Source organism: Mus musculus, chromosome 8 (genome assembly GCF_000001635.26).
Source record: "Mus musculus strain C57BL/6J chromosome 8, GRCm38.p6 C57BL/6J".
NCBI lineage: Eukaryota > Metazoa > Chordata > Mammalia > Rodentia > Muridae > Mus > Mus musculus.
The window spans coordinates 22,595,861-22,620,316 of NC_000074.6; the positions used below are offsets into that span (position 1 = coordinate 22,595,861).

General features: G+C 44.2%; 2 long non-coding RNA genes across 4 annotated transcripts; both read left to right on the forward strand.

Annotated features, from left to right (window-relative positions):
* The first annotated feature begins 460 nt into the window (after positions 1-460).
* On the forward strand, positions 461-15,264 carry Gm30086. 3 transcript variants are annotated; one of them, XR_870239.2, is made up of 5 exons: positions 461-1,498; positions 2,010-2,121; positions 12,110-12,203; positions 12,540-13,502; positions 14,716-15,264. It is a non-coding gene; the product is annotated as a predicted gene, 30086 (long non-coding RNA). The 3 variants fall into 3 exon arrangements; XR_870237.2 differs by having other exon boundaries at positions 461-2,121; XR_378799.3 differs by lacking the exons at positions 461-1,498; positions 2,010-2,121 and adding an exon at positions 8,846-9,259.
* A 3,934-nt stretch (positions 15,265-19,198) lies between these two features.
* Gm30135 lies at positions 19,199-23,857 on the forward strand. The gene is made up of 3 exons (XR_378800.2): positions 19,199-19,303; positions 20,577-20,664; positions 23,642-23,857. It is a non-coding gene; the product is annotated as a predicted gene, 30135 (long non-coding RNA).
* Positions 23,858-24,456: the final 599 nt, after the last annotated feature.

A 24,456-nucleotide genomic window follows, 5' to 3' on the forward strand; every position in this document is an offset into this window, starting at 1 on the left:
AAGTGAGCAAAAGGACGGTCTTTGAGTTAAGTAGTATTTAAGACAGCATAGAAAAGGAGAAAGCTTTTTTCTTCCAGGATGTCAGAGGAGTAGGAAAGTCAGCTGCTTTCTCTGCTTCTCTGAGCTAGTGGGCTTTCACCAGAGCTTTCTGGCTTCTAAGTCTTCATGTGGTAAATTGAACGTTTGGGATTTTGTTTTAAAAACAACGGATATAGCAGAATATTGTTAGGACTCATTTTATACCTAAATTCCTTTTTTTAGAACAGTAGAGTTTGGTTTTTCTCCTAGATCCATGGCCTATCTAGTCTCAGGTTCTTGGCCACCAAAGCAGTGTGAGGCATGTCAGACTCATGAGGTAGGTTTTAAATCCAATCAGACAGTGGTTGGTTACTCCCACAACTTTTGTGTAGGCATACATTTTCTTTGCAACCTACTTTTAATAAGGGTTCAACCTCTCCTCTGGCCTGCCACCCAGCAGAGGTAATGGAAGAGAAAAGATATTAGGATATGGGAGAAGTGGACCTGTTCAGCATTAATTCTTTGGGGGCAGGCTTGATCTTTCTCAGCAGTTCAGTCCTCTAGCAAACATCAAATATGACTCAGCCGCTGCAGACCAGCCCTCTAGGCAGGCAGATAACACACATGGACTAGCAACTACAGTCCAGTCCTTTTGCAGGCAGACATCAAGTACAAACCAGCAACTGTAATTCAATCCTGAAGAAACCGCGAGACTCTCCAACCAGCCCAAGACAAAGCTGCTGAAATGGCAAATTGCCAAAGGAACTTCACGAGCACTCCTTGGACAAATTTCTCTCTATGGCAGCGTTGCCACAATTTGAGCTCAACACAATATAAGACAAACCAATACATGTGTGTTGTTAGTAAAGAACAGCGAGGCGGAGCAAATCAAACCAATGCTCAGTGCCTGTCTCCCACTGTGGGGTCATATTTATACTCCTTCATCAAGCATCCTTCCACGTGTTTGCTGTATCAGAACATCCTTTTGTTGTGCCCAGATTGTAAAAACCCCAAAGAGACCACCAGGAATCACAACCCGATGTTGTCACATGAGGGTCTTGATTCAAGCTCCAGCTTGGGCCACCAACCTTCCTGATGGAACAGGAAGGAGAGTGAACCCCCAGGTCTAAGCGAAGGGGGTTTATAAAGGAAAAAAACAGGTTTTCCAAGCCTTGGCCTTCACTCCATGAGAGGGTAAAGGAATGCCATCCTTCAAACCTGATAGCGTTTGTTCAGAGAGCGGAGCAGAGCCGCGCAGCTGGAGAGGGACCTTTCTGAGCAGGGAAAAGTAACTTAGTGTGCTGTCAGAAGCTGGTGTATGGTTACAAAGTGGTCAGATCTGCCTGGGAACACCTCATTGTCTCTCTCCCATAGTCCAAGAAGTGGGCCTTTATCATTTCAAGGATATTGGCTTCTGCTTCCTTCAAGGGCAGGAGCCATCTGCACCCAGAGGAATGTTGGTTGTTAATCAAAAGGAGATGTGAGTTACATGGAGATTAGGTTATGCTGCTTTTCATCTGTTCCCAAGGCTGGCATTTGCCCCCCACACACACCGGGGGTGGGGGGAGTCGTCAGAGGGAGGGAGTGCTAACTGCTCTGGCTCTGCGAAGGGTCGGGAAAGTATAGGATTTGATGCAGGTTTCCTGTGTCTCTTCACTTTCATCTGTGTCTGCTTCACTAATGCATCCTTTCACCTGTGTGCCCCAGCCAAACATCATTTAACATAACTAACTTCCCAAGGAATCTAGAAGGTTCCACTTCACTTTTGCACCACGATTGCACCAGCACATCTTGTAGATATGTCACCTTTATAGGTGACAGGGTTCGTAACAGGGTTGGTGGTTACCTTTCTCCTCGGGTAGCAAGCAGGGTACTTTCCAGTACCATGAAAACCAGTCATAGGGATGAAGGGTCTAGTCCAGCACCATCTTGACTGCGTGTTTAATGAGATAACGTATGCTTTGTCTTCAGTAATAGGCCCTTAATCTCAGTTTGCAGAGACAACCAATATCCTGAGTTCTCTGATGGCTTCCATGGGGGTCCCTTTGTCCAACAGTTCAATTAGCTATAACCTATTCCTGGCACTAGAGGTTCCACTTGAAGGTAAGAGATGCCTAGTTGGGCTTTGTCTCCTCAGTATTTTTGGTGATCCATCTAGATTTCTTTCATATGTGTGTATATTTTAAGAGCTTCTACTCCAGTATGTTTCCCTGTTTTCCCTGCTCCTTCTCAGCTAAATACCCTTTTTATCTGTCTCTAACTATATAGTCTATTTCCCCTTTCCTGGAGATCTCCCCCCCCCTCCCCACTTGTGTCTTATTCTGTGCCTAATCTCAGTGGTTATATTGATAGTAGCAGACCTACTGAAGGTTTAAAAGCTAACATCCACATGTAAGAGAATACAGAGAGTATTTATCTTTATGGGTGTGGGTTTCCTCACTCGGGATGATTTTTTTTTTCTTGCTCTATCCATTTACCTGCAAGTTTAATAGTTCCATTTTTAATAACAATAATATCCCATTGCATAAATGTTTCAAGTTTTCATTATCTTTTGATGGAAATCCAGGCCATTTCCAATTTCTGGATATTATGAGTAGAGCAGCAATGAATGTGGAGGGGTAAATGTCTCTATCGTCTGATGTAGAGTCCTTTGGGTATATGGCTAAGCATGGTATAGCTGGATCTTGAGGTAGATCTATCCCCAACATCCTGAAGAACTCCCACACTGATTTCTGTAGTGGCTGCAAGTTTGCACTCCCAGCAGCAATGGAGGAGTGTTCCCCTTTCCTTGGACCCTGGCCAGCAGGAGCTGTCATTTGTTTCATTGATCTTCATGCTTCTGAGTGGTATAAGATAAAATCTCAAGGTCGTTTTGATTTACATCTCCCTGACGACTAAGGATGCTGGAGATTTTTAAGTATTTCTCATCTGTTTGTGTTTCATCTTTTAAGATCTCCTTGTTTAGTCTTGTGCCCCATTTTGGGGGTACCCAATTGGGTTATTTTTTATTTTGGATATTAGCACTCCATAGGATATTTAGTTGGTAAAATAAATCATTTCCCATTCTGTAGTTTCCTTCTTTGTCTGAATGAGGCCCTAGTGGTTTAAATGAAAATGCCACCCCCCCCACCCCCCCCCCCCCCCGCAAGGCTCATAGGTAGTGGCACTATTTGAAAGGATTAGGACACTGACTGTGTGGCCTTACTGGAGGAAGTGTGCCACTGGGGGTGGACCTTGAGGTTTCAACATGTTCAATCCAGGCCCAGGATATCTCTTCCTGCTGGTCCAGATGTAGAACTCTCAGCTCCTTCTGTAACACTATGTCTGCCTGTGCCCTACCATGCTTCCCACCATGACAATAATGGACTAAACCTCTGAACCTATAAGCCAGCCCCAGTCAAATGTTTTCTTTTATAAGACTTGCTGTGGTCATGGTCTTTCCAGTAATAGGACACTAACAGTCTGGTGTCCTTTGCCATGCAGAAGTTTTTCAGTTATAGTGCCTGTGCTATTGGTGCTCTGTTCAAAAAGTCATCTACCGTGTCAAGGAATTCAAGACTAGTCACCACTTTCTCTTCTGTCAGATTCACTGTATTCAGCCTAATGTTGACGTCCATGATGCATTTAAGTGTGCAGTTTTGTGCAGGGTGATAAATATGGAAATATTTGCATTTTTCTACATGCAGTCATCCAGTTTGACCAGCATCATTTGTTGAAGATGCTGCTTTTTTACCAGTGTGTATTTTTGGCTTCTTTGAAAAAAACCAGGTATTCATGTGTATGTGGCCTTCTGCCAGGGTCTATATTCTATCCCCCTGGCCAGTCGATGCTGACACCATGCTATTTTTGTTACTGTAGCTGCTTGGTAGTGAAACTGCAGCCTGGGGATGATGAGTCTCTAGTTCTCTAATTATTCAGAATTTTTGCTTCTAGATTCATTGAGGAACTGGTTTTTAGGTTTTCTTTTCTTTCTTTCTTTCTCTAGGTAGCAGGACAATTGTGGCCTCATAAAAAGAATTAAGTAATGTTTCTTAGTTTCTATTTTTGTGGGATAATTTTAGGATTACTGGCATTAATTCTCTGAAGGTCTAGTAGAACTCCTCACTGACTCTGACTGTCCCTGGGCTTTTCCTGGTTAGGAGACTTAATTACAGCTTCTGTTTTACTAAGTGCTAAGGGTTTGTTTAAGTTGTTTATCTGATTTTACCTTGGTATTGTCCTATATACCAAGAAATGGATCCATTTCTCTGATGTTTTCCACTTTGGTGAAGTACGGATTTGTAAAAGTATGTCTGTCCTTATGATTCTCCCGATTTTCTCAGTGTCTATTTTCTCAGTGATATCCCCACTTTTGCCTCTAATTTTATTAATTTAGATCTTCTCTATCTATCTTTTAGCTAATTTGGCTAAGGGTTTATCAATCTTATTTATTTTATTAAAGAGCCAACTCTGTCCCATTGATTCTTTGAGAAAATGACCTACCTGAGTCCTAGTCAAATGTGGGCACTCTGGCTCTCAGTGTTTCTAGGTATCAGGGTCTGACTCAGAGGAATGGGAATGGGCCAGGAGGGAGGGATGAGAGTGTCAGCTCCTAGGTTCAGCTGAGCCCCCAAGGAATGGAGACAGGGTAGGAGGAAAGACATCTGCAAGTAGGCTGCCACAGCGATGGGGGGCAGGGGGGAGGTGAGAGCCTACCACCAACTCTTAAATGGCTAAAACAGAAAACAGGGGAAAAAGAAACAACAAACAAATATAAAAATTATTAACAATTGGTGAGTCTAGGTGGAAGACAATGTATGTCTTAACTATTTTTGAGATATTCCAATAAATTCTTGACATTTCAATAAAAAGTTAGGGACATGTCTTAGTCACTGTTTTATTTCTGTGAAGAGACACCATGACCAAGCAATTCGTATAAAAGAAAGTGTTTAACTGGGGGCTTGCTTACTGTTTCAGACTCAGGGGCAGTAAGCATGGCAGCCATGGTGCTGGAGCAGTAGCTGAGAACTATGCCCTGATCCACAGGCAGAGAGAGGAAGCACTGGCCTGGCCTGGGCTTTGAATCCTCAAAGCCCATCTCCAGTGGCACACTTCCCTCAACGAGGCCACACCTACTCCAATAAAACCAGGCTGCCTAATCCTTCTAATCCTTTCAAACAGTGCCACTCCCTGCCTAAGCATTCAAATATGAGTCTATGGGTTCTATTCTTATTCAATTAACTGCAGGGAGAAAAAATTAGACAAAGTTGTAATGATTAGCACTCAATAGAACACATATTAATTGCTTACTGTTTGTGAGACATTTCAAATAAGAAGTAAGAATGATAAATGTCCCCAAGGGACTTATACAACTTGGAGACATATCTGCTGAATGAATCAGCTTATGATAAATGCCATCAGCAAAGCAGAATAATCAATAACCTAAATAAAGTGAACTTTGTAGTCAAAAGAGGCTGGTTCTGTTTCTCAGATCTGCCAATTTTATAGTCTAAGAACAACCTCTTGGGGTTCCGTTTCCATATCTTTGAAATAGAACTCAATAATGTCTACCTTAAAGGACTATAATGGATACTTAATAATGTATTCAAAGCACTTGCCAATTGGAAACATTCATTCATAATGAAATTTAATATGCAACATTGGAGAGTGGTTAACATTGGCTGCTCTTCCAGAAGACTTGGGTTCGATTCCCAGCGTCCACATCACTGCTTACAATGCTCTGGAACTCCAGTCCCAGAGGATCAGACACCCTCTTCTGGCCTCTGCAGGCACCAGGCACACATGTGACGCATGGTCATAATACAGATAAAATTACCCATAAAAAATATATATATATATACACATATGTATTATGTGTACATATTATATATATAATAAATAGATTTCTTGAAAAAGCTCATGTATGGTAGGAGTTTAAGAGATACAAGTAGAGTCCATATCTGTTTATGTGTATTTGTCTCCGCTTGTGCTCTGGATTTTTCCTGATCTTTGTTAACTGTGACAGGCTTTAAAATAGCACTTTGAATGGAATGTGACAACATTCCTTCTCTGTCCTCTGACTTCCCAACAGTCTTTCTTCTGAAAGGACCTAACAACACCACTCACATGGCAGAGAGCTGCCCTCTCCCTACACTGGAAGGCAGGCCTGTTCAGCAGAGCCACTGTTAATTAGAAACAACATTCTTTTGCTCCCTGTCCTTGTGGCTCGGACAAGTTAACACTTCCTGTCTATATCAAGCCATCTTCACCACCCCAGAACTGCAGCTCCCTCCCTATCACACCAAGGTCTAAACTCTTGGAAAATGTAAAAATCCCGGAAACATGGCATGCTAGTCCGATAAAACTAATACATTGTACTGGTTTTGAACAGGAAGGGCACTGTTTGGGGAGGTTTGGACGGAACAGCTTGCTGGAGGCTGTGCATCACTGGGGCAGGCTTAAAACACCTGGCATTAAAACACCCTCACACTAGTCCAGCTTATTCTCTCTGCTTCTTACTATGGCCGAGTGTGTGAGCTCTCAGCCTCACCCTGTGGTCACCACCACTGCAGCTCGCTGCCATGCCTCCACTCTGCTATCATGAGCTCTTACTCCTCTGCAACCCTGAGCCAAAATAAACGTCTCTCTTAAGTTAATCACGGTGGGTGTTTTGGTTTAGGTATTTCGTTCGTTCATTCTTTTCTTTTTTCTTTTTCTCTTTTTATTTTTTTATTAAATATTTTCTTTATTTACATTTCAAATGTTATCCCCTTTCCTAATTTCCCCTCTGAAAATCCCCTACTCCCTCCCCGCTCCCCTTCTCCCCAACCCACCCACTCCCATTCCTGGCCCAGGCATTCCTCTATACTGGGGCATAGAACCTTCACAGGACCAAGGGCCTCTCCTCCCATTGATAACCGACTAGGCCATTCTTTCTTTTCTTTTATTTTTTTAAAGAAAGATTTAGAGAGAGAGAGAAACTATGAAGCCCTGCTTATCCTGGAACTTGCTATATAGACCAAGGTAGCCTTGAACTCACAGATATTCCCCCTGCCAGTGGTGAGATTAAAGGCATCCAGTGCCTCACCTGGCTTAGTAATGGTGTTTTTATCACAGCAACAGATGAAAAACTAAAAGGGACTTTTAGGCTCTTCCCTTTGAGAGAGATTTTATATTTTTAGATAGTGTACTATCTCTAGACACTCAGGGGTGACAGATGAGGAAGCACCGGATAACAGTTGTGTGGATCAGGAGGCACATGAAAATGGTATCGGGGCACAGACCACCTGCTCAGGCTGAGACAACCCGCTGGTCTGCCTATGTTTTGTTTCTCCTTTCTCAAAAGAAAAATCTCAGAAAGCTAGTATAGTTTCATCGACCTTAGCAGGCTTCCTCTCACAGTCCCCGGCCCCACGATTCTTCTTTAAATAAAGAGGAATCTCTGATGAGAACTGAGGATGGCATATTTGGAGAGAAGGCGACACAGGCATGGGCCTGTTGCCTTCTGTGAGATGGTGACAAGGTCTAACCAAGCCTGGCTGGGGTGGATATTTCCCAGGTTGTTTGTGGGTAGGTGCGACGGGTATGGCTTCCAGAGAACAAGCTTAGTGTGACCACTGGTTTCTCCCCCCCCCCCACACACACACACACACTTTTTTTTTTCTTTTTTCTTTTGGTTTTTTGAGACGGGGTTTCTCTGTATAGCACTGGCTGTCCTGGAACTCACTCTGCAGTTCGAGGGAGGCCTCGAAATCTGCCTGCTTCTGCCTCCCAAGTGCTGGGATTAAAGGTGTGTGCCACCACCGCCCAGCCATGACCACTGGTCTCTTACCATAAAACACATCAAAGGTCCCATCACAAGAAATGGTCATTAGGGCTTGGAGAGATGTTTCTCTTTGAGATGGTTACCAGCACCCACGTGGTGGCTCAGTTCCAGGAGACCTAACACACTCCTCGGCCACCACAGGCACTGCATGCATGTGGTACACAGACATACAGGCAGGCAAAATGCCCATAAATAAAATGAAATTTAAAAAAAAAAAGAGGGGCTGGTGAGATGGCTCAGTGGGTAAGAGCACCCGACTGTTCTTCCGAAGGTCCAGGGTTCAAATCCCAGCAACCACATGGTGGCTCACAACCATCCGTAACAAGATCTGACTCCCTCTTCTGGTGTGTCTGAAGATAGCTACAGTGTACTTACTATAATAATAAAATAAAGTCTTTAAAAAAAAAATTAAAAAAAAAAAAAAGAAGAAGAAATGGTCAAAATTTTGAACCAAGATTTACCTTGAATGATTTAAGGTAGAAAAAGGATTTTAGACAGGGCTGAAGATGTGATCCAGTTGGTAGATTGCTTGCCTACCATTAAAAAACAAAACACAACACAACACAAAAAAGCCTGTGTTTGATGCTCTGGGTCCCATAAAACCAAGTGTATAGGAACATGCTTTTAACCTCTGCTCTTGGGAAACAGGCGACATTATCATTAGACTCTGAGTTTGAGGTCAGCTTGGCCTACAAAGCAAGTTCCAGGACAGCCAGGGCTGTTACACAGAGAAACCCTGTCTTGAAAACCAAAACAGGAGCTGGTGAGATGGCTCAGTGGGTAAGAGCACTGACTGCTTTCCCAAAGGTCCTGGGTTCAATTCCTAGCAACCACATGGTGGCTCACAACCACCCGTAATGAGATCTGACGCCCTCTTCTGGTGTGTTTGAAGACAGCTACAGTGTACTTATAATAAATAAATCTTTTAAAAATAAATAAATAAATAAATCTTAAAAAAAAAAAAAAGAAAACACAAACAAACAGATCAGAAGTTCAAGATCACCCTTGACAACATAATGAGTTCAAGGCCAGCTTAGGTCACATGAAACTCTGCCTCAAACTGAATGGCCAACGTGAGAGTCATTAAGTAAAATCTATCCTGGGGTCATGGTTTAACCATGCATTCTGATCATTCCTGGTGCTCTGGGAGAGAAGCTTGATAGAGAAAATTAAACAGAAGTATGCATACAGTGTAACCCCTAGTGTGTGAGAGAAAATATATGTTTTTGTAATCTTACTGTAAGAAGAAGCAGGAAGAGCTCAGTGGCAGTGACACTCACCTCTGACCCCAGCACTACAGCAGAGGCACGTCATCTCTTGAGTTTGAGGCCTTGGTCTACAGAGGTCTACCAGAGGTCTACAGAGGTCTACCAGAGGTCTACCAGAGGTCTTCCGGAGGCTTCCTCCGGTCTACAGAGCAAGTTCCAGGACAGCCAGGTATACCTGCCTTGAGCTGCTTTTTGGGGTCTTCTTCCACCCTTGTTCACCCCTTTTCTTCCTGTCTTTTCAACTCTCTAACACTAGATAAGAGAGAAAAAAGGATAGAGAGGAAAGGGAAGAGATCCCAGAATAAAGTCAGGGGTGAGAAAGGGGCGACATTATCATTAGACTACTCCCTGCTGATTAGGGGCGTGAGTTCCTTGGGAGGGGTTTAATAGTCATCAACAGGATATCTAGTGTCTTCTTGTTTCTTTCTTTGTGCACAACTACTTAACACATGGGGACTAACAGCAAACAACAATAAATAACAACCAAACCTCAGCCCGTCAACCTCTCAGGGGCCCTAGCATTTATCTTCTCTCTAAAAAGTCCAAACAGCGCGAAAGCTATCTGCAGCTGACAAAAGGCATCCGAGCTAGAGCTAAATCGCAGTCAGCTGCTGTGCGCAGTCTGAAGCAGCCCCATTTCCTCACACACGGGGTTAAAATGAAAATATATTCTTACGATATTTGGTTTGTTCTTAAAAAACCCAAATTCCAAAATTGTCACTACAGCCAGGGTTACACAGAGAAACCCTGTCTCAAAAAACAAACAAACAAAGCAAAAGACAAAACAAAACAAAAAAGAAGCAGGAAATGTAAAGATCAGTGTATACCTCTGACCACACAGAGAATGTACACAGAGTATATATATCTATCTATACCTATATCTATATCTATATATATATATATACACACACAGCACACACACACACATATATGTATGTATGTATATATATATATATATATGTATATATATATATATATATATATGTATGTATGTATGTATATAAGCTTAAAGACAAAAATAGTGGCTACTTGTAGACTGGGATTTGTATGTGTTAGTTAAGTATGCAAATAAAATAAACCACTGAGTAGCTTGTTTGTGTATCTGCAAAGGGAAAAATTGGAATTTTTTTCTTTTACCAGATTTTGGCAGGAACATGAGTATAATTTTCTTCTTCACACTTTATTTTACAAAATTTCCAAAACTTGGAAATACCTGTTTCTAATAATTAGGAAAGTCAGTTTCACTTTCATAAAATGGGGAAGTACCTGGATCTATAAAGAAGGGAGAGTCGTTCTATGATGAAATATTGCTGGGTTATGTGGGCCCTGGGCCCGCTGCTGACCAAAGCCATAGACGGAGTAAATGTAGAACTCATCCTGCAGGTTGTCTCCCAGCCCTTCGTTTGGGTACAGGACAAGCACCCTGCCCTCTCCTCCCCAAAGTCTTATTCAGGACCCTAGACGGTTGTGAATACATCATGAGTCAGGTTGGATAGTGCATCTGGGGAATTCCTACCAAAGTCATAGTGCATTCTGGATGTCCAGAGGGACATCAAATGCTTGCAAGGTATTTGTTAGAATTTATTTTTATTATTTCAGTAAGAAAGAGAGTATGTGCATGTGTATATGTGCATATATGTGTGTGTGCATGTGTGTGTATATATGTATGTGTGTGCATGTGTATATGTGTGTATATGTGTACATGTGTATATGCATATGTATATATTAATGTGTTTGCATGTGTATGTATACGTATGTGTGTGCATGTGTATGTGTGCATGTGTACGTGTGTGTATGTCTGTTGAAGTGTGACTGGGGGAATGTGTGCAGGTATGTACACATGAGCCCAGGTGCCCACAGAAGCTAGAATTGGATCCTGCTGCAGCCTTAGTTGCAGACAGGTGTGAGCTACCTGTCCTGCTGAGGACCAAACGAGTCCTCTGGAAGAATAGTCCATTGGTCTTAACTCCTGAACCTTTATACAGCCTTGCAGGGTATTTTTATGGCAAAGACTGTTTTTAATATGTGGCATGTAGGTTAGAGTACAGCCTGTTTGACACAACCTATAAGCTATTTCACCTTAACTACTCTGCAATGAAGCACTATAATTCTATTTACACAGAGGACAATTTAGGGGACAAAGTGGCATATAATTCCAGTTGGAGTAAACAGACAGTCCCTGTGGTTTTCAGGCAACTCAGAAAGACTAGGCATGAACTTAATTAGCTGCACAGTGTGGTGGATAGGACAGAGTAAACTTTGAAAACAGAAAACGAATGTTTGAGTCTTACCTAGTTCACTGGCTGTTTGATCTTGGGTAAATCACCTGACCTTCCTGAACCTCACTGTTTTCTGCCCTTGAAATGAAGATCCCCGGAAGTAAACTCCTCCCAAAGGCGACTTCAGTCATGGGCAGCTTTCTTTGGCTGAAGTCTTGGGTAGGCTCGGACTGGCACATCCCAGGGAGAACCCTAGGACCAGGAGCCAGCATCCTGCCCACTGCCTTTGCCTAAACTACAACTCGGAGCAGTTGAGTTCTCAGGAAACGACTGGTAATCAGCCTTTTCCTGGTTAAGGATATAAATATCTTCTGACCTATGCTGACCCTGCTCAGGCTGGGTAAAGGTCTACCCCACCCAGACTAGAACTCGAGAAGCTGCTTATGAAAATAATGCCAGTCCATTTTGAATCTTATCAGTCCCGGGAAAATGTCCTGCAGATAAACTTGCTGAAACCTGTGACTGTTCTTGTTTTAGTTTTTGAATTTTTTTATAAGAAGGGGTGGGGGATAACTTTTGGAATGTAAATAGATAAAATAATTTAATTAAAAAAAGAAGAAAAGGAAATGAAAAACATAAAAGTTCTCCTCAAACAAATTAAAATGATATGATGTCTTCTTAAGGTTGTAAACTTTAGTTTTGATTTGTGTATTTTGATATTTCTTATAGGTAGGCATCGTTGGTATAATGTATACCCAGTGACTGTAGGCTCACACCGGTCTCCTTTTAATTTATTCCAGCTAGTCACTGGGTTTTGCCGCAGCGCCAGTATGAACCTATCAGCAGGCTCTTTTTCTACATCACGGATTCTCACTCCTAAACCCAAACACTGAGGTACTGAGAACAGTTATCTCACAAGACCCGAGAAGCTGCCAACGGTGCCATGCCATGCCATGCCATTTTCAAAGTAGAGCTCTGTGTGCATTCCTGATAACTCAGTAATGTGTCCTCAGCTTCCAAGGTTTACAGACTCAGATTTTCATCAGGCTCTGCCTTAGGTGTTAATGGTGCAGTAGCAGCGTGGGTCTCAAGCGTCTGCTTGTGGGAAGAGGCCCTTCATATTAGGCACTAATCTTAACATTGGGCATATAGCACTCTGCGGTAGGATATGGTTTGAGGTCCCACCTAGTGACGTCTTTTTATTTATTTACTTTTTTTTTTTTTTGCCAGATTTCCATCAAATGACGACCCTCTGTTCTCATAAATCATCTGTCACCTTAGACCAGGCAGATTGGGACTTTCAGTCCCTGCGTAGGCAAAGATTTGTGCCTCTACTAACCCCAAAGAAGTTGTAGGTGCCAAATCTTCAGCTTCCATAAAGTCTTTAAATTACGTGCTCACAGTCTCAGAGGAGAAAATACCAACAGTGTAAAAGACAGGGAAGGTACAGAGACACCGGGAAGGGGAGGAGCCCTTTAATCCAGAGCGTGCTTGAAGCCTTCTGAAGTAAAATAAGGTAGAAGATGTAATCATTAGATATCTATTTGCTGACTTATTTAGTGATTTACTTAAAGCACTGTACTGCCATTTGCCAAGCATGGCTTCCCTTGCTACCTGAGAGAAAGAGATGAAACAACGGGCCGTTGCCCTTAACAACCTTGGGACCGCCACAGACGCTGCTGTAAAACCTCCCTTGATTGCTCGCTCCACATTATGGTTTTAATGAATAGAACGAGAATGAAAACTGCACCCGTACTGAAGCTGTCCTGGCTTCAGCCCACCAATGACATCTCCTCCCTTCCACTCTCCTTGGTGTCAGAGTGCTTACTCCAGAACGATTCCCACAACACTTTCTCGCCAGCTAGTGACGAAAACCACAACGTAATTAGCAGCATCTGCTTACTGCTATCCTCCCTTGCCAGTCTCAAAGCTACATCGCCAAAACCTCCGCATGGAACTGCGTCCATCCTATTGGCTAGAGGTTCTGACTGATTGTCAAAGCTCCAGCCCACTGTGGTGGTCCTGGGAAATACAAGGAAGAGGGAGCCCTAAGCAACAAGCAATGTTCTTCCATGACCTCTGCTTCAGTTCCTGCTTCCAGATTCCTGCTTGAGAGTTCCTGCTGTGACTTTTCTCAGTGATGGACTGTGATGTAGACACATTAGCCAAATAAGCCTTTTTCATTGCCAGTTGGTGAGTGTTTTGTCACATCAACAGAAATCAAACTAGAACACCCATAAACAGAATTAACTTCACAACGTTGTCCTCTGGTGTCTATATCAGCGAGGTGGCATGTGTGTCCTACATAGATATCATGTGTGTGCACACAACAACAACAACAACATAATGAATATGAACAGATTTTTTTTTAAAGATTTATTTATTATATGTAAGTACACTGTAGCTGTCTTCAGACACTCCAGAAGAGGGAGTCAGATCTCATTACGGATGGTTGTGAGCCACCATGTGGTTGCTGGGATTTGAACTCTGGACCTTCGGAAGAGCAGTCGGGTGCTCTTACCCACTGAGCCATCTCACCAGCCCCATGAACAGATTTTTAAATGCTGGGACATCATCCACAAACCAGACAAGAAATTCAAGAAAGGATTCCAGGTACACGTAGCTTAAGGCTGCTACCTCTGTACCCCTCCGTTGCTTTAAATTGGCTATAAAGGGGTGTATTGCTATTAACCTCATGATATCTGTCACTTAACCCCCTCACCCTGTGTATGTAGGATCAGAACAGACTAACTAGTAGGAAGACAGGAGAAGTTATGGAACATGGGTAGGGGAAGGCTGCTGTGTTTTACAAAACATTGGTGGTGTGATGCAGGGAGGGGGTTGTGCCTTAGCAGGCCCTGCCAAGGTGTGCGCCCCGCCCAAAACAAACCCTGCAACAGACCAAGTATAAAGAAGGTTTATGGGAGCTGGAGAGATGGCTCAGTGGTTAAGTGCACTGGCTGCTCTTCCAGAGGTTCTGAGTTCAATTCCCAGCAACCACATGGTGGCTCACAACCATCTGTAATGGGATCCGATGCACTATTCTAGTGTGTGTCTGAAGATAGCTGCAGTGTACTCATATAAATAAAAATAAATAAATAAATCTCTTTAAAAAAAAAAAAAAAGAAGGTTTATGGGCGGGAAAGGAAGGAGACCTGGTGAAGGGCGGAGAGGACAGAAGGGGATGCAGAGGACAGAAAGAGGAGAGAGGAAGAGGAGACAAGACTGGACACGTGGAGAGAGAGAGAGTAAATGGAAAGAGAGGAGAGAGGAGAAACAGGGAGAGGGGAAAGGGAGAAAAAAGAGAAGAGAGGAAAGAGGAAAAGGGAAGGGAAGGGGGAGGGAAAGAGAAGGGAGAGAGGGAGAGAGCTTTCTTATATATGAGCTCATACCTGGCTGTTCCTAGGTAACTGTTGGGCGGAGCCTAGCAAAGGCACCCTTCACCCACCTGAAGCCTCTCTCCAGCTGAGAAAGTTCCACCACAGCCGCCACCATCCGTCATGAAGGTTAACAACAAAGAGACAATATTCCTTTTGCATAGAAATCTTTTATGTTAATCAGCAATGACCAGGTTCAAGGCCTGTCTGTTTATGACCATGTTGGGTAGGGCCCCACTTCTCTCAGATATTTTCCTGGTAACCTCACAAACAAGGCTATTATTTTTTTACAGTGGTGAACTGTCTTTTGTGCCAGTGATCCAGCATTTTCCATGTCACCCACAATCCTGTAGAGTATGGGACCTTTGCAGACCCTTCCATGATGATAGCACCACACACCTACTTACAGGCAGACACCCATACATATGAAAGAAAAATAAAAATTTTTAAGAGAGAGACGTGTGTCCCTCTCTTCGTCTATCAAACGATCGAGATCAGGGGTCCCAAGAATTTGGAACTTCCCCAGGAATATCACACTGGAGAGAAAGGTTGAAGCCTACACAGCAAGATCAAAGGCCTTCTGCTTTGCATTAAAAACCATGTCTGTAAAAATACAGATTTGTGAGTTAAGTGGTTCTAAAGCTATTAAATAAAATGTGATGTAACCAGTGGTACCCAATCTTTTTATTTTTTAAAATCTATCTTTGTATCTACTATGTGCATATACATTATTTACATGGGGTAGCTTTTTTATGGTTTACATGGGGGAAATTATAAGTAAATTATAAGTAAATGATCTCATTGATTATCCAAACATAACCAGATGCTGTTTAGTTCAGTGTATGTAAAGCTTATGAAAAAAGGCAAGCAGTCCTCCCTCTGCAAGCAAGCAGTCCTCCCTCTGCCTCCTACTTGCCCATCCACATGCGAGCTCTAGGCTATGCCTGTGACCATGCCTTCACTCTGTCATTATGAACTCTAACTCTCTGTAACCAAAAGTCCAAATATATGCTGCTTTGTTTTATAAGTGTCCTTGGTCCCAGTGTTGTCACAGCAACAGAAAAGTAACTCATGAGTACTGTCTTGGGGTTTTACTGCTGTGAACAGACACCATGATCACTGCAAGTCTTATAAAGGACAACATTTAATTGGGGCTGGCTTAGAGATTTTACGAGACATAAATTGGATAAGATTATTGTATAAGGTACAAGTCAGAGTGACAATTATATTATGCCAGTCGATAACCTCAGAAAGGACAGGGGCCAGAAAAGCTGTGCCCTGTTGGTTTCAGAACAGCCATTCTTCACAGCTTGCTTCAGAGGTTTAGTCTCTCATTATCAAGGTGGGAACATGGCAGCATCCAGGCAGGCATGGTGCAGGCAGGGCTGGGAGTTCTACATCTTCACTTGGAAACTGCTAGAAAACTGGCTTCTAGGCAGCTAGGATGAGGGTCTTAAGCCCATGCCCACAGTGACACAATTCCTCCAACAAAGCCACACCTCCAAATAGCCACACACTCCCTGGGCCAAGCATATGCAAACCATAACAAGTACACTACAAGATATCTCTCAAAAGGTCCTACAGAAAGTCACCTAGCCTCTTGAATAGGGGGAGTCATGGAGACCCACCAGGGACCTCTCACCAGTGTCTATCACAGAGAGAAAAATGCTCTCACTGCTTCTAAGGGAAGCCAGGGTCAGTGAGATCTTGACTAATGTCACATAGATGGAAAAAAGGCTAAGGGAGCCTTCTTCTGCTCCCAGGTGACATCTACTGGCCTTGACAGTAAAAACAAGTGGAAAAAAATAGATCACTTTGGTCCCCTATTTGAAACACTAATTTATTCTACAATCAGGTTCCTTTAAAGAGTTCTTTGTATCTCCTGACAGTCTTCATACAGTCACCGGCATTTTTTTAAACAATCTAAGAGATCATACCCCAAAAGCAAGCTGTGAAGAATGGCTGTTCTGAAACCAACAGGGCACAGCTTTTCTGGCTCCTGTCCTTTCTGAGGTTATCGACTGGCATAATATAATTGTCACTCTGACTTGTACCTTATACAATTATCCAATTTATGTCTCGTAAAATCTCTAACGAGTTCAAAGTAAACTCCCTCTGACACAGGGTTTCAAGTGAGCCCCTGTGACTGGAAATGCAAAGCCTCCAATAAATAAAATGAGGAGAGTCCTCCTTATGCAAATGAGGCATCCCCAGCACCTGGCACTAGCCAATGACGTACACTCACCCCACCACCACATCCCCTACTCACACCCCCAATAAAGAAACCAATTCTCTCAATCTATTTCTAGGTGTGTGTGTTATTTGCCCGTGCACTCACCACAGACCCACACCCACTAAGTTTCTCTCCCTCCTGTCCAACTTGGAGCGCAATAGGCCTGGATACCCCTAGGGGGAGAGCTGGCCATAAACCAGCAAACCTCACATCTTAGGGTTTTACTGCTGTGAGCAGACACCATGACCAAGGCAAGTCTTGCCAGGACAACATTAACTGGGGCTGGTTCAGAGGTTCCATCCTGTGTCATCAAGGCAGGAGCATGGCAGCATCCAGGCAGGCATGGTGCAGGAGGAGCTGAGAGTTCTACATCTTCATCTGAAGGCTGCTAGTGGAAGACTGACTTCCAGGCAGCTAGGTTAAAGGTCTTAAAGCCCAGGCCCACAGTGACACACCCACTCCAACAGGGCCACACCCTCTAATAGTGCCACTCCCTGGGCTGAGCATATACAAACCATCACACTCCAATAGATTTATATGGTGGCTCCCTCCCTCTCTGCTCCCAGGAATAAGTCATTTACCAACCTACGGTGAACAGACTTTGTGGGTGTTTGATAGGTAGTGTCGTTTATGAGTCTACTCAAGAGCTGTCGTCATCCTGTTCCTTCAAAACAGAGTCAGAAGCTGCTTGTAAAACAAAGTAGCCTAGGGTCAGGCTCAGTTTGAAAAAACTATTATCTGATACAGTATGGGTAACAGCCTGATGGTTACGCCAATCACAGCTCTCATGCATGTGAATCCATCTTCTGGGAAAGCTTGTGTTAGAACCGGTAATTTCATCTTAACTCTTTCCCCAAACTACTGCCTTCTTCTTAACAGGAGCACCATCAAGTTCTAGGGAGCAGGCTGGGTGTGGTGGAGCACACCTTAAATTCCAAGAGGCAGATGCAAGCATACCTGTTGTAAGGGTCCATGACTTGCTGAGGAATGATACCCAGGACTCAAAGAGTATGTAAACACAAAGAGTGTTTTATTCTGTGGAAGTCCAGCATACAGGTGTGTCCCATTACCAGAACAGAGAGACCACCAAGTGAGCTTGCAGGCCTGATTTAAAGCACACTGGGGAATTCTAGGGTAGGTGACCTCTGTGTTAATCTATTTGGTCCATCTCTACAGACATTCCATTACTGGAGAGTGAGGGCTGTAAACTTGCTGGGGAGGTAGCAGAGGAAGTCTGGAAACTGTTGCTGGGGAAGTCTGGAAACTGCTGCATTGTCCTTGCCTCAGGCCAGGTGGCAGGGCAGCTTCAGAGGCCTGGACTTGCCCAATTCTTGGAAACAGAGATTTAGGGGTAATCTCCTTAAATATCAATTTGAAGGCTGTCAGGGAATCAACCTAGCCTTCTCACTGTGAGTCTGGGCCAGCCTGCTCTACATAGTGAATTATAGGCTAGCCAGGGCTACATAGTAAAAGTAAGTAAGTAAGTAAGTAAGTGTCTTAGTTAGGGTTTGGTTTCTATTGCTGAAAAGAGACACCATGGACAGGCAACTCTTATAAATGAAAACATTAAGCTGGGGCTGGCTTACAGTGCCCGAGGTTCAGTCCATTGTCATCATGGCAGGAAACAGCAGCTGTGCAGGCAGACGTGGTGCTGAAGGAGCTGATTTTTCTACATCTTGATCCAAAGGCAGCCAGGAGACTTTCTTCCTCTGGATGGAACTTGAGAACTAGGAGCTCTCAGAGCCCACCCCCACTGTGACACACTTCCTCCATCAAGGCCACATCTCCTAATAGTGCCACTCCCTGGGCCAAGCATATTCAACCCACCACACTAAGTAAATATTTCCAAGAAGATATAAGAAGAAAAAAAGAGAGAGAGAATAAAGAGAAACGAGAAAGGAAGTCTCAGAAGATGGAAAAGAATATGGGAGATAAAGTTATGAAGACAGAGCAAAGGATTGAGAAGGGACAGGGACCCCTAGTTGTGTGTGCTTCTGCTCTTCCTGTCCCCTCCCCTTTCTGCGTAAGGGATCCGAAGTCTTTAATTCTATAGAAATCACGGGGGCACGTTGAGACCACAGCTTCACTTAATACAAGAAAGGGACTGAAAAGAGAGCCTTTCAGATCATCCAAATGAGCAAAGATGTCTGCTGTAAGGCTTATGTGGGAGGGGAGGAGGCCCCTCACGGGGTGAGAAAGAGGAAGGACTCTCGTTCATGCGTGACTTAGAGGAGGCGAGTGGAGCTGTGGAGGCAGGGTGCGTGTCGTTAAAGCGAATCCACACGTGGGTGGGAGATGTACGTTAGCTCAATGTCTATGGGGCTGGTGATCTAAGGTCTGCCGACTTCCTCTGCAGAGAAATCAGCTCATCCTCCGGGGTCCAGGTACCTGTGGGGTCTGTCAGAGAGGTACAGGCAGGCTCTTGGCAGTGTATGTCTGTCTCTGTTTATAGTCACCAGGGGTCTCAGAATCGGCTCTGAGGATGGAGACAGAGAGGGACTGCATGCAGATGGTTTGATCTGAGCAGCCTTCTGTGCTGGCATTTAGCATCGCTCTACTGAAATCCCAGTTCTTGGGAAGTCTGTTAGAGAGGGTACAGGTACACAGTCAGGGTCTCAGGGTCTTGTCTGGCCAGTGAGGCTGGAGGTGTAGGGGGCGCTGCAGGCAAGTGTGGCCTGGTTGGCCCTTAGCCTAAACCTAACAAGTCAAAGGGAATACCATGAAAATGTCTCATATACAAGGATCTCGAAAGACCGAGAGGTTCTCAAGAAATCAGGCATGAGGCAGGGAACAGGGGCACAGGCCTATACTTGGAGCGCAGAGACGGAAGAAATGCAAACTCAGACACAGCCTGGACTTCAAGGCCAGACAGTGAGGTCCAGCCTCACAATGATGATGACGATGATGATGATGATGATGATGATGATGGAGATGGTGATGATGATGACACAGAGACTTTTAATATAGCTTAAACTTACACCTTTTGCTGGGGCAGTCTCCTGGCTACCAAAACTTAACTAGACTATTCTAGCTTGTGACCTGCCATGTGGCTAGTTCTATGCTTACCTGCTCTGCTCCAGTCAGTGCCTGCTCCCTTCACCGTCCAATTTCGAATCTCTGAGTCTGTTTTCTACCCCCCCCCCCCCCCGCTGTCCCTTTCTCTCGGCCCAGAAGTTCCACCATTGTACTTCCTGTCGTAGCTCTTGGCTGTCAGCTCTTTATGACAACCAGTCAGCATCGAGACAACCCCTGCTACGTCTCTTAGGTGAGGAAGGACAAACACACAACAGAAAACCTGGTATTAGGCCATAGACATGTCAGTCCCGGAATCCTGCCAGCACTGAGGTCTCTGCCAGTACAGAATTAACAATTGAAAATACAGAGACACAGCTTAACACAATGTGAGGTAGCTCACCCCCAACAGAAGATGAAAGATGACCAGGAGGAGGAGGAGGAGGAAGAAGAAGGGGAGGAGAAAGAAAAAAAAGTCTTGAAACCTAACTGTAACTTTTTTTTTTCTCCCTGGGATACACGGTGGCGTTGGTAACAGGACAGGAAAGTCAGAGTCAGGGACCAATCCATTCAAAGGAACAATAATAGCCCTATCTCAAGTCTGAATTGTTGAGACAGTGTCAGTTTCTGTTGTCATTGTTGTAGGTATTGTGTGTCACCTGTGGCATAGCATGGTCCAGAAGAGCAAGAAAGGAAGATTATCCATGAGGTGTGGAAAAAACATCTAGAGATGGTAAGAAATAGCGTCAGACTTTTTTTTTTTTTTTTTTTTTTTTTTTATCTTTTCAGAGCTGAGGACTGAGCCCTGGGCCTTGCGCTTCGCTCTACCATTGAGCTAAATCCCCAACCCCAACGTCAGACTGTTTATTTCAGAACACAAGAGAGTAGGAAGGAAGGTCCAGAAAACCTGGCGCTACTGGGAACCTCTGTGTGGAGGGCCGAGAGCTTAGCACCGTCTTCTGGAGGAAGAGGGTCCTTAGCAGCAGCCTGTTCCTTCGTAAACCCAGAATCATTGTTTCCCAAGAACATGGGCTCTACAGTAACAGCTGACCATGTAGAGCCAGGGCAACCACAGCATAAGGCACAGAAGACGGGCGGGCGCGAGAAGCCTTGAGCCCAGGGAGAACTGAGCTGGAGAGGTAGGGAGCATGACTTCCTTGTGATCATGAAGAAAGTGTTTTCTGCACTTCCTCGCCCAGGCTACCTGTTACACCCTGCGAGGCTGCTGCTCACCCGCCCCTCGGCCAGCTTCTCTTCCGTCAGAGTGGGAACACTAGAACCACTCATGTTTTGTCTGTACCATCAATCTCGCCCGGTTCCCCCACAACGTGCCTTCTCTCATCTCCCGATTTTACTGAGCCGTTTCCTGTGAAAATCTGCCAAGGCTTTGCCCACTCCAGTGTCTTTGATTTTCTTTTAAGAAAAAGCAAAAAATTTATGGAAGTAAAACTGGTTTTGACACAGGAACCGTCACAAAAAATTTCCATTCCTGCCTGAACATAAATCACCCTTCCGCACGCTGCCTCCGGTTTGAACTCCCGCTACTCTAATTTGGGAGAATACAGGTGTCGGCTCTCAGCGAAAACCTGCCTTTCTCACCTGGGTCAGGAGACACCCGAGGTGTAATCAGACCCAGGGAGCTGACATAGGAGCCGGTGGAAATTTCTTTGGGGAATTTTCATTTCACCTCAGCTTATTCAACCTAACAGGAGAGTTCTTTTAACCCAGGTGTTTACTACAAAATAAGAGAAGCAGCTTGATCTTTTCAATGAAACCGTAATCCTCGCCTTGGGGCATCACAATGACAGCATCTCAGGCCAGCTGCAAGAGGCTTGCTTTGTTCTGCAGCTACTGGGTACCAGGTAGTGACTCTTCAAAGGAGCTAAGTTAGGGAGCCTCTTGCTCTTTAAGGGGTCGCAGCTGGGTTCTGCAAGGATCTGCCTGCTGCAGGCCTCATGTGAGCTTCAGTTTGACTGAACAAGTATTAGTTATCTTTTTTCTTGTCTTTTTGACAAAATACCAGACCAACACACACACACACACACACACACACACACACACACATCTCTATCTCTATAGCGCACACGTGTGTGTATGTATATGTGTGTGTATATATATGTGTGTATATGTGTGTATGTATATATGTATATGTATATGTATATGTATATGTATATGTATATGTATATGTATATGTATATGTATATGTATATGTATATGTATATGTATATGTATATGTATATGTATATGTATATGCATATATATATGAACCTAATGGCCACAGAGACAGAATGTATATTCCAAAGACACTTGTCAACCTTGGGCCAGATGATTCATTCCCAAAGACACCTCAGCCTAGACTGTCGAGGACAGTAACTAGATTGTACTTACTTATGGCTAAAACGAAGTATAACCTTGAGTTTTTAGGATTCACATCTTTCCCCCCTAAATTGACCTTACAATTTTGTTTTGTTTTTTTTTGTTTTTTTTTAAGATTTATTTATTTATTATATGTAAGTACACTGTAGCTGTCTTCAGACACTCCAGAAGAGGGCGCCAGATCTCGTTACGGATGGTTGTGAGCCACCATGTGGTTGCTGGGATTTGAACTCCGGACCTTCGGAAGAGCAGTTGGGTGCTCTTACCCACTGAGCCATCTCACCAGCCCACAATTTTGTTTACTAAGAAAAAAACTTTCATTTTTAACATTGCTCCAAGTGCTCCTCTAGGAGCTAATGTCAGAAAACAAAGTTGGAGGGGCCTCAGGGACCATTGGAGATGTAGCCTGAGAGCCAAAAACACCCATTGTAAAGGACTCAACCTCTGGGCCACTGAGGGGCTCAGGGGGTAAAAGGGTTTGCCACTCTAAACCTGATGACCTGACATCAACCCCTCACTGAAAGTTGTCCTCTGACCTCAGTACACAAGTATTAATGTGCAGTGCCATACAGGCATACACCATATACACCACACACACCACATCATCTCCCCCCCATACACACCACATCATACCATACATACAAACCACATACACACCACATGCATACCACATACACACCACACATAAATGAATAAATGTAACTTAATTTTGTTGAAAAGCCGAGGTACGCTGGTACATACCTTTAATTCTAGCACTCAGGAGGCAGAGGCAGGAGGATCTCTGTGAGTCTGAGGCCAGCTTACTCTACATAGAAAGTCTACAGGACAGCCAGGGCTACATAAAGAGACCCTGTCTCAAACAACAATGACAACAGCAGCAACAGCAACAACAACACCACATAAAAACTACAGTCAACTTGCTTCTTGTTTGGTTGTCCCTGGGATCCATTTCTTTGTTGATATGGTGAATCTCAGTTTAGCCTGGGCAGAGGTCTCTAGAGAACTCCTTATGCAGCTGCTGTCGTGGTGACAATGTCCCCCTTGGCTGGTGACAGTGTGCCCCTCCAAAGGTCCAATAGCTATCACCATCTGTGGATCAAGTGTCCAACCACAGGAGTCCTGTGCAGGACAGTTCAGATCAGACACCTTTAAATGCTTTCTTGCTCCCTGCACTGTCTCGAATCCTTAAATCATTGAGGTGGTCTCCATGACAAGGATCCCTGGTTACTGATGGGCAAGTGGCCTTGGAGGTGTTTGGTATACTTGAAGATACACCAAAGTCTTTTTCCAAGCTACCCTGTGTCATCTCTCCACTCTTCTTTAAATTATTCTAGCTATTCAGAGCCAGAAATGATAGCCTTGAGCGGGAGAGATGGCTCGGCAGTTAAGAGCACCGACTGGTCTTCCAGAGGTCCTGAGTTCAACTCCCAGCAACCACATGGTGGCTCACAACCATCTGTAATGGGTTCTGATGCCCTCCTCTGGTGTGTCTGAAGACAGCTACAGTATACTCACATACATACAATAAATAAATCTCTTGAAAAAAGAAATGGTAGTCTTGTTGTAAAATGAGGCCTGGGGCGGGGGACGGGTGGGGATTTTTCTCTGCTGGACTGGATTAGCATTGGAAGGCAATGTTATTGCTATCGGTTGGAGTTCACATGTGGCATAAAAGTGCTGGCCTGGAAAATGGATAGCAGTGACTTTTCTTATTACCATGACCAAATTTTATTTGACAAGAAGCAACTTAAAAGAGGGAGGAGGGTGTGTTTGGCTTATGCTTTAAGGATGGAAACAGCCCATCATGCTGGGGCAGGCACAGTGACAGAGCATGGGGTGGCTGGTCACATCCTGTCCACAGCCAGGAAGCTGAGACTGGGCAGGAAGTAGGGTCACACTACCCGACCTAAGAGTCTGTCTCCAGTGGTTCCCTTCCTCCTGCAAAGCTCCACCCCCTTAATGTTCCACAACCTTCCAGAACAGCACCACCAACCAGGGGCAAGGGTTCAAACACGCGAACCTGCGGGAGACATTTTCCATTCAAACGACAGTAGTAAGAAGCACTTTAAAGTCTTAGGAGTGCTGCTTAGAGTCGGGAATGTCTCCATTGTCTCGGGCATCTGAATACTTGGTGTTGCCCATGTCAGGA